General features: G+C 36.7%; 1 long non-coding RNA gene across 1 annotated transcript in view; it reads left to right on the plus strand.

The window, feature by feature from the left end:
* The first annotated feature begins 3,684 nt into the window (after positions 1-3,684).
* The window catches only part of LOC115283872, a 16,870-nt gene continuing 6,693 nt past the window's right edge, over positions 3,685-13,861 (plus strand). The window contains exons 1-3 of the long non-coding RNA XR_003905080.1: positions 3,685-3,721; positions 8,252-8,308; positions 11,135-11,264. This is a non-coding gene — a long non-coding RNA (uncharacterized LOC115283872). The remainder of the gene's footprint in view (positions 3,722-8,251; positions 8,309-11,134; positions 11,265-13,861) is intronic.

Here is a 13,861-nt window from a genome sequence, read left to right on the forward strand (position 1 = left end):
TTGGAGTCTATTTAGAATTTTTTCTCTCCCTCTTTCTCTCTGCCACTTCCCTGCTTATGCTCTTTCTCTCTCTCAAAATAAATGAAAAAAATTTAAAAAACCACTCAGTTTCCGTATCCTCATGCACGCCTTTCAATATACACATAGAAACAGGATTTTTAGCTTCATATACAACAATAAGCTTAATGAGATTTATTTGTTGTGGTTTGGATCATATTTTCATGAAAACTTTTAGGTTTCTTCTGAGTAATACATTAGTTTTGGTAAATAAAACATTGTCACACAGTTTTTGGATTGCCACGTTCACTAAAAATATTAGGATCTCAATGAAGAAATGTTCAGTTCATAACTTAACACATGGAAATTTAATGCCTATATTCTTTTTTAAACATTTTTAATGTTTTATTTATTTTAGAGAGAGAGACAGCTTGAGCAGGGGAGGGTCAGAGAGAGAGAGGGAGACACAGCATCTGAAGACAGGGTCCAGGCTCTGAGCTAGCTGTCAGCACAGAGCCCGACGCGGGGCTCGAACCCACCAACTGTGAGATCATGACCTGAGTCGAAGTTGGACACTTAACTGATTAAGCCACCCAGGCCTATATTCTTAAACAAATACTGAATCACAAGTACTTAAGTGTGCCTTAGAAAATATCGGATTTTCCCCCGTCTCAAAAATTTAACCTACATTTTTATTTAAAATTTAATCTTAGCATTTTATTATGAAAATATTTCACAGACTACATTACTGAATAAATAAAGTTTGTGTGTACATCATTCTAACATTATGATCCAGGTGTATTCTATCAAATACACACCTCTGTATTCTATCAAAGCTTCAAGGTGAAAGCATTTGCATTTGGTATAGTTATCAATAATCTTTCATCAATGTTTTTCTTTATATTTATTTTGTAAAACTAAGGTTTTGAGGTGCCTGGGTGGCTCAGTTGGTTAAGCGTCCATCTTCAGCTCAGGTCATGATCTCACTGTTCGTGGGTTCGAGCCCCGTGTCGGGCTTTGTGCTGACAGCTCAGAGCCTGGAGCCTGTTTTGGATTCTGTGTCTCCCTCTCTCTGTGCTCCTCCCCGTTTCATGCTCAGTCTCTCTCTGTCTCTCAAAAATAAATAAAAAGTTTAAAAAAAATAAAACTAAGGTTTTGCAAATTTTTCATGATAATGACAAACTGTCTAGAAAACAAATGAAAATATGATCTGGAAAGTGACATTTGAATAAGTCCATTTTAATGTAAATTTGTTGTGTATGAAGATAAATATCAGTTTGTATATGTATACATACACACGCATACTTTGGAAATACTGTGGATTCAGTTCCAGACCACCACCACAAAGCAAATATCACAATAAAGTGAGTCAAATTTATTTTTTTAGCTTCCAAGTGCATATAAAAGTTATGTTTACACTATACTGTAGTCTATTATATGTGCCATAGTATTATATCTACAAGAAGTACATGCATTAATTTTAAAATATTACTTAAAAATGTAACCATCATCTGAGAGAACTGAAATCCCTAACCACAGATCACCATAACAGAGATAATAATAATGAAACAGTTTGAAATATTTCAAGAATCACCAAACTGAGACACAGAGACACAAAGTGAGCAAATGCTGTTGGAAAAATGGTGCCGATAGACTTGCTCGATGCAGGGTTGCCACAAACCTTCAATTTGCACAAAATGCAGTATCTTTGAAGCTCAATAGAGTATCGCACAGTAAATCAAGGTATGCCTGTTTATATAACACACACACACATATACATACACATGCACACAAACTCACACCTATGCGTTCATGGACACAGAGTGAAGTTTGGATGAAGTTTAATTGCATTCTTATTGTCATAATCACCGTAACTAAAAAGGTACAATTTTTATACATGTGTACCCATATAGATGGATATATACAAATGTACTAAGATGTGTTTGTTTCTCTTTAAACATAATTGAATGCATGCTTAAGGTCTTTTTGAATAAAATCTTCATCACTATTTGATACAATTTTCATATGCTCCTATACATATATATGTGGAGAACTTGGAATTTCCTTATTCTCTTGCTGGAAGGGCCTTATTATCCAAGAGATTTATGGCATATCTGCTGCTGGCAAACTGTTCAGATTCTGAGAAACCATAAGGCCAAAAATAATGGTAATTCAATCTCAACAAGAATAAAGATTTTGAAAATGTCATTCTCACCTCTAACTTGTACAATATACTAATAACTTGTAAAATATAAAATTAAAATCCCTTCATATGGCTGGCATTCAAATATATTCTCTGCACTTAATAACTGGAGTACTTTCCAAACGTCATTAACATTCTTTGAAATATTGGTATTTTTAAGAGAGTAGCCTTTTGTGTTTAGAATTTCTCAAAATTAGACACGATTCTTAACAATAAGTCGAACTATAGCAGCCATTTATAAGGAAGTGCAAGGAATCCACAGGTAATGCCATCTCAAACAGACAAGGACTTGTGAAATATGGTTGTATCTTCAATCCTGTTGTGTATGTTCAGACATATAGATTCCTTAGGTCATGTGGTCAGTGCAGCAAGTTGTTACTAATAATTTTTTCTGTATATATTTGTTCTATTGAATTATAATATAATGTAGACATTGTGAAGAAAGACATTTGGAAATACTCCTTCCCAAATGGAGCTATCCCAAGGGAACCACTATGGACAGCTTAATGGGTACATGTGTTCAAAGATTGTAAACAAGATGCACAATCATTCATGAAAGCTGATATTATTAAATTAAATTAATGTAGCCTACTCTTCATCAGTAAACTCCCCTGATTTGCTCACAAAGTACTTGAAACATACATTCACCCACAGATGGACATATCATTATTTTCTTCAATTATATTGTGGTTGTACTGTAGGTGGAGTTTTGTGACATTGTTTCTTCCTTCAGCATTGGATAATGGATACTCAAAAATTTCCTTTGTTGTTGATCAAAGTCTAATGATAATATATGCATCTGGCAAAGACATGATAAATTGAGCAATTATGAAACGGGAAAAAAAAATACTCTCAATGACATAAACTCAATTGATACTTCAATCTATTTAATTCTGTCCTTTCTTCTATATGCATTGTATTTGTGTGTGTGCACGTGTGTGTGTTACCATGCTTGTACACTCGAGTTTTTTTGCTACAAATTTCAACCGACATGATCTATATATGGGATTTTCTTGTGGTTTGAAATTCTTCCACTTTTCATGCATTTCTCAAGTCTTATTGTAAAGCGACTTCAAATATTATTAAATATACATAAGAAGACTGGATTTTACGTTAAATAATAATTTGCCAAAAGCTTTTGTATACATGATTATTAAAGGTAGGACATTTAATCATTCTAGCATGCACAGAACTATGCCTATTTTTATAAAATAAAATAGCATCTTGCAAGGAATGATCCTTTATAACTTCCAGTGTCATCAAATTTATATTAAGACCATTTTTCTTGCTTCTGTCAATTTCAAAAGCAACACTTACCTGTTTACAAAATTTCAAACATTTTTTACAAAGTATTTTTAAAATTTTTATTTTAGAGCGAGAACCTGCACAAGCAGTCGAGAGGGCAGAGGGACAGAGAGAGAATCTCAAGCAGGTTCCCTGCTCAGCACGGAGCCCACAATCCTGGAATCATAACCTGAGCCAAAGTCAAGAGTCCAATGCTCAACCGACTGAGCCACCCAGGTGCCCTGGAAATTTCAATCTTTGACACAGGCCTAATTAAAACATATAGGTTCTACTTTGTATTCTTTTTGCCTCCCAGTTCTGCTGAGATATAATTAACATATAATCTACCTTGTATTCTTGAGAGGTAGATCCTAGCAGTAGTTCCTTAGAAGCTTTCCAGATACTTTGTTTTGTGCATATTCGCTCTTTAGAATCCAAATATGTTTATGATTGTAGTCAGTCATAAAGTAGAGAAAGCAGTTTAAAATTTTCTGTTTCTTAACAAACTGAGAGGTTTGATCTAAAAAATCCAATAATTTGATTTACTCCTCTAAATCAATGGTATGAGATATAGATATTGGAATTTAGTCTTTATGAAGTCTGAAGAAGATTCACTTATGTGTTTATAGGAATAGTGTGTGTGTGTGTGTGTGTGTGTGTGTGTGTGTACAATCCAAAACTTTAGATGTACATAGAAGCATGAGAATATGACCCATATCCAAGAGAAAAATTAGTCAATAGAACCTGGCCCAGATATAGCCGAATACATTGAATGAACAAACAAGGATTATAAAAGGTAAAAGATTTCAAGGAAAATCTGAATAATAAGGGAGCAAAACAAAAAATTAAATAAACAAATAGAAACTAAAAATTAGTAGTACTAAATGGATATTCTAAAATTCTAAAAGATTACATGAAATGAAAAATCCACTGGATGCTGAATAGCATATTCAACACTGCAGAAAAAATGTCAGTGAATATGAAACATAACAATAATCATCCAATCTCACGTACAAAGATAAATAAGGCTAAGAAGATGTAAAAAGTCTCTGTGACCTTTGGGGTAATATCAAACTAATAATGGCAAGAATAGAGGACAGAAAAAAATTTGCAGAAACTAATTTATCAGATTCAATAACCCAAATAACACAGAGAAAACTAAAATAAGGAAAAACACAGTCACATTCCTGAATACCACTGATAAAGAGAAAATCTTAACAGTAGACTGAATAAAAAGACTGAATAAAGAGAATGATTACAGAGGAGGACAGCTATAAGAATGAAAGATTATTTCTCATTAAATTTGATGCAAAGTAGTCAGAGGAATACCATCTAAAAATTACTATTAGAAAAATCTGTCAGTCTATAATTTTCTATCCAGAAAAAAATAGCCTTCAAAAGTTAAGGCAAAATGAAAACATCTTCAGTCAATCAGAAGCTGATAGAATTCATCACCGGCAGACCTGCTCTAGAATAAATGTTAAAGGAAGTTCTTCAAGCTGAAGTTTAATGATAACATATGGAAACACTGGACTACAAGAAAAGATGAAGAGTTCTGGAAACAGTAAATCTATGGGTAAATATAAAACAGGCCTTATGTATTCTTAGTTTCTCTAAAGGAAATTAACTACATAAAATAAAAATAACCAATACATTGTAGCATTTAAAACGTAGCAGTAATATGTTTGTAAATAAAACCAGAATATTTGAGTAAGGGAGTATCCTCTGATAAGTTTATTGCATTATTTTATACCTAAACTAGTAAAATATTTGGCAGTAGAACATAATAAGTCAAGAGAGGGAATAAGATGAAATATTAAAAAGGGTACAAAATATTCAAAAGGTGGAAGCAATACCAGATGAAATTAATAGACAAGATTGCAAAATGACAGATGCAAATCCAAGCATATGAATATTAAATATAAATGGACTAAATTCCAGTTACATTTAAAAGTCAGAACTTGCCAATATGGATGGGTAAGTAAGGAAGACCCATCAATATGATGTTTAATATATTTTAAATCTGCAGAACACAGATAGACTAAAATTTAACAAATGGAAAAGTTCTATCATAGAAACACTAATCAGAAGAAAGCCAAAGTAGGTATATCAATGTCATAAAAGCAGACTTCAGGACAAAACATATAATCAGAGAGGAGGAGGGATATTTCATAATAATAAAAGCTTAATTCATCAAGGAAATAGAACATTGTTAAACATATTTGACAAAAACAGAGTTTCCAAAATTATTAAACAAATACTAACAGAACTAAAGGAAGAAATGTATAAACCCACAATTATAGTTGTCAATTTCATTCTCCTCTTTCAATAATTATAAAAAAAAAGTAGACAAAAATCAGTAAGGACAGAAGAGTCTGAGTAATAATATCAACCAAAGCAATATAATTGACTTATAGAAACACCCACAGAACAGTGGGAAAAATCCATGTTCTCTTTAAATGCACATGGAATAATTACCAATAAACACAATTTTTTGAGAACAAAAACAAGTGTCCACAAATTTTGAAAGGATTGAAGTTATTCAGAATATGTTTTCTGACGACAATAAAAATAAATTAGAAATAAAAAAACAAAAATACATGAAAAATATCCAAATATTTTGAAATTACACAACCCATTTCCAAGTAACTCATGGGTTAAAAAAATGAAACACAATGGAATTTTTAAACATTTTGAGCTGAAAATAATGAAAATATATCCAAATTTGTGAGATGTAGTTAAAGCAATACATAGGTATAAATGTATAGCTCTAAATGGTTATATTAGAAAAGTAGAATGTTTTAAAACCAGTGATTGAAGCTTCCATCTTAAGGATTTCAAAAAGCAAGAGCAGACTAACCCCAATGTAAAGAAAAGAAAGGAAATAATAAATATAAAGCAAAAATTAATAAATTAGAAAATAGGTGAACAATAGAAAAAAGTAATGAAATTATAATATGTATCCTTAACTTTTCATAATGTACCTACAGTCCAAATTTATCCATTTCATGTAGAATAGAGAATCCTTACAACAATAATGGTCCATTTACCATTCCCCGTGTCCTTTAATGCTATGGTTATCATAGGTATTTCATCTACATGCATTATAAACCCCACGAAATAATGTTGGAATTTTTGCTTTAATCATGCATATGTATCTTAAAGGAGCTAAGTGGAAATACAGTTTCATGTATTTACCCATATATCAAAATTTTCTGATGTTCTTTATTAGTTTCTGAAAATCTGTGTAACCTCCTGGTGTCATTTTTTCTCAGCCTGAAGAATGTCCTACAGCATTTATTTTAGTGCATGTGTACTTATGACAAATAATCCTAGTTTCATTTTGTCTGAAAACATTTATTTCACCTTTATCTGTGAAGAATATTTTCAATAGATAATAGAATTCTGAATTGATTTTTTTCCCCACCAACACTTTTGAGAGGATATTCCATTGTCTTGTAGCCTCTGTCAGAGCTCTCTGACTGAGACATGTAATATATGACCGTGGTAGCATTTCAAATCTGTCGGGAAATGACTGCCTTTTCAAAAAGTGGTCTTGGAATTACTGAGGATCCATGTGTACAAATGAAATTTTATTCCTCTCTCACACTATACACAAACCCAATTCCGGATTCCTTTTCAGGTAGTCAGGGAAGGTAAACTCATCATAAACCTATATTGGTACTATGGATAGCCCACAAAATGGTAGAGGACCTTGATGGATTTATGAGATAAGACAGACTCTCTAAACAGGGGTTGGAAAAGTATGGTCCACCAAATTAATCAGACCAGTGACCTGTATCTATAAGGTCTGAAAGCAATGAATAGTTTTTAAATTTGAGAGTTGGGGAGAGAAAGGGACACAAAATCTGAGAGACTATTGAATACTGAAAACCGAGGGTTGAAGGCGGAGGAGGAGGGGAAGGGAAGTGGTGGTGATGGAGGAGGCACTTGTGGGGAAGAGCACTGGGTGTTATATGGAAACCAATTTGACAATAAACTATTAAAAAAATAAATAAAGTTGTTTAAAACATATGGGATAGAGATCATATGTGGTCTGCAAAGCTTAAATTATTTACTATCTGGCCCTTACAGAAAGACTATGCTGTCCCCTGCATCTAGGACTGAATATATCTTCACCCGCCTTGTTTCCTACTTAGAGAAAGAGCATTTTATGGTTAAATGTGCACCTCTGCTTCAAATTGATGGTCCAGACTAGTATTTATGTTCGGCCAGGTGCCAGGAGTATAGGAGAATGACCTCTAGACATAAGTTATAACCTCATCTATGATATATGAAACCAACAGAATTCATTCCTGAACGACAGGCAGAGGCCTAGTGAATTGGGGGTAGGTAGTTACACTTTCTGAAAGGCCTCTCAGATCACTGTCACACAGAATCAAGGGGGCACCTACTGGAGTTCTAACTACTTTCTACCTTTAAGTATTCACTCTGAAAAGACAGCAAGCTGATAGGACAGGAAAACAAAGGAGAATGCAAGAGACCACTGGGATCTTGGTTCAGGGACTATCATGGAGTCAAAATGCAGCCAGGAACTACAGAACCAGGGTGTGGATTTTGAGAACTCTGTCAGGTTCTTTTATATCTCTTGTTTCTGCAAGTGATAGCCCTGCTATGCCCTGAATGTCTCCCAGCATGATCAATAGTTGTTTATTTGAGAAGAGTTGTCTGGGATCTGGTCATCCAGGGTACTAGGGAAGGGAGGACTGGTGAGTGGCTTTTATACTATCCTCCTTCTGCTTCCAGGTTTTGGAAAATAAAGGTGAAGAACCATAAAAGACAGAAATGGCAGTTACAGAGAAGGTAACTGGAGAAGAGGGGAGGAGAAAGAAGGAGAAAAGAAAGAGGTGTACACTTGAAATCAAGACCAACTATACTTCAACTAAACAAAAAACAAAAACTCCACAAAATAATAAAAAAGAGATGAACTCCCCCCCATACCCCGCCCCACTCACACACTCACACTCACACACACACACACACACACACACACACACACACACAGATCCACATTCATTAACACTAACCTCATTCTCCCAGAATGATCTGCTTTCTTTTTTTTGGATTCACATTTATGGAGCTAAATTATATCCACCAGTGACCACCAATGCCAAGAGAACTCTACAGAAAGGGCCACCTTTGACTCCAGTGGCTGCAATTGACCATTTCATAAGTGAAATTGTCTATTCATGTCCATTCATTTAACAGGCTCAGTGCTACAATCACCCTTTTAGCCTCTGAACGATGACACATATTGCTCGGTTAATGATATCAGGATTTTTCACCGAATGAGAGATTTCTTTTTCATACATTTATTTCTATTTTTAAAAACAAATAATATTCCAAGTTAAGAGGATCAGGGTTAGAGTGAAGGTCTGGGATTAGTTGTGTATCAAGAGTGACTTTTCAAACTGCTTGGTAATCAAGAATAGTAATTGTTAAATAGGATACGGTGTGTTGTAGAAGACTTCAATAGGTAAGGATGAGATTGAGGGTTTTTATCAGTGGAGTGATGTGATAAATAACTACAAAGAGTGTCAGAAAAGGAGAATGGGTCAGCAATGGAATAAGGGCTGAAGAAGACGACTTTGTATTTTCCTTGCTAATTTTAAAAAGTGATTTTTGCAGAGAATAGAAGAAAATTTTGTTTTAGAGATGTGGTAAGGGTCAGGCATGCTTGTGTCAAGTGATACGTAACTTTTAAAACTATGGTGATTTTATTTATAGTAACAGATGAGGTGGGGGACTAGGGTGAAGTCAGCAACAGGTATACAAGAATCAGTTGTCTTTGTGTTAGTTGCTAATTTTCTAAAATTGGGAATTTATATGAGACATGGAATAGCATGTATCAGGGATGATATGAAGATTAGGAAGACTGAGTGGCAGGTGTGATGTAAGAGTTAGTGATGGATGTAGTCAGACAAAGTATTGGTTTTACTTAAATGGAAGAATTACACAGCAGCTGTCAATGGTGTGAATAAGGATCAGAGTTTTCTGTTTATAAAATTACTAATAGTAAAATGAGTGACGTAAAATAGGATAATGGTTAGGGATGGATTCAAAATTAAGGGTATTTCCTTCCCATATAACTTGCTTATCACACAATCACAGGTATCACAGGGAACAATGGAGCAGGTATATGTCAAATACTTGTGAAAATTAAAGATGGTATCAGGGTCAGTAATGGGATGAAATCAGGGATGGCTGTTTTGAATACTACTTGGACATTGTACAAGAGTAATCTATAACCGAAAGGGGGCTTGGTAGCAGTAAGGGATCAAGTAACTGTCAGTGATGGGTTGAGCATTATTTATGCCCATTTTTCAGATTAGCTACTCATAAAACAACATCTTTGTTATCATGATTATTATATGAGTGTTATGATAAGAGTTAGGAATGGGATGGATATGGAATTTTGTGAAATTTGGGGAATGTCTGTTTTCCATATAATTGATCATTAAAAATACTGATTTTACATATATTAAGGCACTGGATTCGCATCAGGGATAGAAGTCAAGTCAGCAGTGGATGAGAAAGATGAAAAAAGTGATAGGATAAGGAAATGTGCTAAGGATGAATACAGATTACTTCATCAGAAAAATATACATAGTATAGGTAGGATGGAGTCATGGAAGAAGTGATAAGGATAGATGTCTAGTTGGCTATGAACTATAAAAATTTTTACATATAATCAGAGAATGATGGAATAACTTTCAGCAATGTTTGTTTCCTATATTATTTAGTAGTATAAAGCACTGACTTTACATAAGGGATAGGTTTGGGGCCTATGCTGGAATGAGATTGCAGAATAGATGGAGGGTCAGGGATGGTTTGAGGTCAGGTTCAGAGATATCTGCACTGCACATTACTTGTTTAAAAAAATTATGTGAGCAGTCCAGTACCAATGACACCCGGGGCGTCGATCTTGGTTTTTAATACAATTCTCCAATAACAACAACGAGGGCTCCCTCGAGAAGTGGCTGATTTTAGGACTGGGACAAGAAATATACAAGATGAACTTGGAGCATCTTCCAGTGACAAAGTAAGAAAGTGCACCCCCAAAATTCCATTGATAGGAGTTGTCAACGGGACATAAGGGCCAGCAGATAGGGCTCCCAATGGCCAATGTTGGAACAATTTCAACAACAAAATTGTTGTAGTATTTGATTATAACTCAATGTACAAAATAAATATATCCATGAGTCCACACTGATATAAATAAATGACTGAATGAACAAATGAAGGAAAAGAGACAAATATCCCATGGAAACACTAAGTTACTCAGACTTCCAGAAGGGAGAGTATAATTCTCTGCTAACATAAATGTGAGCTGATCATAGTGACTTCCTTCTGAAGAGCACAGTATAAGAGAAAGGAAAACATTTTATAGAGGAGAAACCTGACAAACACTACCTCAGCCAGGTGATCAAGGTTAACTTCAACACTAAGTTATGTTAACAGTATATATTCCAGTATATATTCTTGATGTGATGAACATGGCCCTTGACCTCCATGATCTTCTTCCTCAAAATCTATAACCCCAGTTTAATTGTGAAAATAGCAACAGAAAAACCCTAATATAGGGGCATTACACAAAATATCTAACCAGTATTTTTCAAAACTTGATAGTTTTGAGAAGTCATCAAAAACAAGAGAAGTCTGAGAAACTCACAGCACAGAGGAGCCCAAGAAGACATGACAACTAAATGTAATGGTATCCTGGATGGATCCTGGAACAATAACAACAAAAGGACTTAAGGTAAAAACTAAGGAGATCTGAAGAAACTATGGACCTCAGTGAATATGATGTATCAGTATCAGTTCCTTAATGGGACAAATGCACCGCACTAATAAAAGATGTTAATAATAGAAGAAACTGGGTGTAGGGGATACATGAACTCTGTATTGCCTTTGCAACTTTTCTGTAAATAGAAATCTATTCTGAAATTAAAAGTTTATTAAAAATAAATGACATCACAAAAGCTGAGGGGCTTGGTGGGTATGGGGTGAGACAGATACTGAAGACTATAAGTGGCTTCAGTGTCAGGTTCTGGGATATCTAGTTTACACCTTACTTGGTAATGTCTTTAAAACAGTGGTATGATATAGGATGAGGAATGGGATGGGTATCAGAGACAAAGTGAGGGCGGCAGAGATTTGGCAAAGTGAGAGTGAGGCATAGGGAGGCTCATGAATGGCTTGAGGATTGGAGAACAGGCATTAGGAAAATTGTTTTGCACATCAACTGGTAGTAAAATAGTGTGTGTGTTTGTTTACAAAGGAAGACGGATGATGTAGGCACTTCAGTCTAGGTTTGGGATGGAATGAAGTAGAAGCAGTAAGAAGGTAAAGAAAAGGCTGAACTTCAGGCACTGGAAACAGGTGCAATGGGGAAGATATGAATGACTGATTCACACATTTCTTGGTAATAAGATGAGAAATAATACAGTGATTTCATCCTATTCTGTGGTAGTCTATGTACAGCCATTTTAATTACTCCCGTGTCCTGCTAGCATTTAAGACATTCTGTGTTTTCGTCATATGAGAGATATTCTTGTGAATAACTGGACAGTGTATGGGCCAACAGATGGTCTTGGAGGCTTCCATGTACCAAGGAGGCTTCTAGTCCCCAATTATCACACTTATTATTGACCCTCTCAATTTCTATATTAGGGTGTCCGGGGGACAAGCATTATAGAAGGGCTTCTGAGAAGGGTTCCGCAGAGCCATAGCTCCATCCATTGCACTGTCATGATATTTCGGGTCTAGGTCAATGTCTTCAGGACACCCTGACTGACCCTCACCAACTTCCTTACCAGACCTCTCTCTTGCTCCTTGAATTGACTTCATGATCACCTAGTGCCATGTTTTCACCCCTGGAAACTCCTTCAAATCACACAGGGAGCCTTTGGGAAAAAAACACACACACCAAAGCCTATATTCCATACACCAAAATTTTAATTTGATGTTTAGGTTGAAACCCTAATCAGTATTTAAAAAAAAAAAAAACTTTCTCCAGGAGATAACCATCAACCTAATGCCTGCTTTCTGCCTCCTGCCCCGTGCCTCTGATTACTTTCTTAATTTCATCAACAATTTTGAGTCTTCTCCACCTATTCTTGTGAGCTGCTGAAGTCTTCTTCTCCCATCCAAACTGGAGACAACTACTGTATACTGGACACACATGGCACCCAGTTAGTTTCTTGTCTGGATAGCCTGGCCAGGCCACAGTCATGCTTCAAAATAGCAAACTAAAGCAAGGAAGGTATGGTGAGCCAACCCTCAGAGAAGACAGCAGAGGGTAGGAGCCCAAGTGGGCCTGCAGGTGTCAATAGTGACCCAGAGGGAGAAGGAATCTGTAGAACAGCAATGGTAACTTTGAGACTTCTGGAAGGTTCTTTGCTGTTTCTGGCTCCTGTGTGTGGTAGTCCTGTTGCGTGGGTCCTGAATGTTTCCCTACCTGATGCAGAGTGAAGCCCTTGACTTCTCTATCTGCCTGCCATATGGGGCCCAAGAAAAGAGGAGCTGCAGTGGGGAACCGTGGACCCCTCTGCAGCCATTCTTCGGAGTGTGGAGGGGAACCCAAAGGGTAAAATGGGAGGTGGCAGCTACAGAGAAGGGAGGAGGCAGAGTCCAGGTCTTACACCAAAGGTAGGGAAGGAGAGCATGCTGGGACCAGCTTGGCCTTAGAGGAGATGAGGCTGCCAAGCAGAAGAAAGGATCCAGGGGTTTCCGGACCTAGAAAAGGTGAGGGGCCCCAAGTGGCCTCTGTCAGGGAAGACCTGTCCCTGTCCTCTGAGGATCTAATTGCCATTAAGAAGTTCCTAGTGGTAGAGTCCCACCCAGCACCGTGCCTTGTGAGGAGAGAGCACAAAGCTGAGGCTTTGTCGGTGCCTTCTCCGCCCACCAGGGTGAGGACACAGTAGATGGGCCTTCAACCCAGAGCCAGCTTCTCTCTGGGACACCACTTCCTGACCCTCCAGCTGTGGTTTCTAAAATTGTACATGTCACAAAACCCACAGCGAACCTGATGACAGCTATGGGGAAATGCACCAGCACTGTTTTCAAATATGACTCCAGGGGGTAGTTTTCACAGAGGCTCCTGCCCGTCCCCTGCACCCCGAAGTGAAGAACCCCTGCTCTGTTCTCCTGTTCTCCCCACTTCACACCCGTCTTGGGTGTCCTATGCCCCAATGGCCGCTAGATGTCGACAGAGACCAGGTAGGATGCTTCACCTTCTCTTCCAGGGCCCAGGGCAACCTTTTCATGGGTCTAGTTCGCCCTTGTCCAAGGGATGAAATTAGGGTTCAGGACAAACCAGCGGCCCCAGATCTACCCCTTACCGCTCACAGGCAT

The sequence above is a fragment of the Suricata suricatta genome, chromosome X, assembly GCF_006229205.1.
Source record: "Suricata suricatta isolate VVHF042 chromosome X, meerkat_22Aug2017_6uvM2_HiC, whole genome shotgun sequence".
Classification (NCBI taxonomy): domain Eukaryota; kingdom Metazoa; phylum Chordata; class Mammalia; order Carnivora; family Herpestidae; genus Suricata; species Suricata suricatta.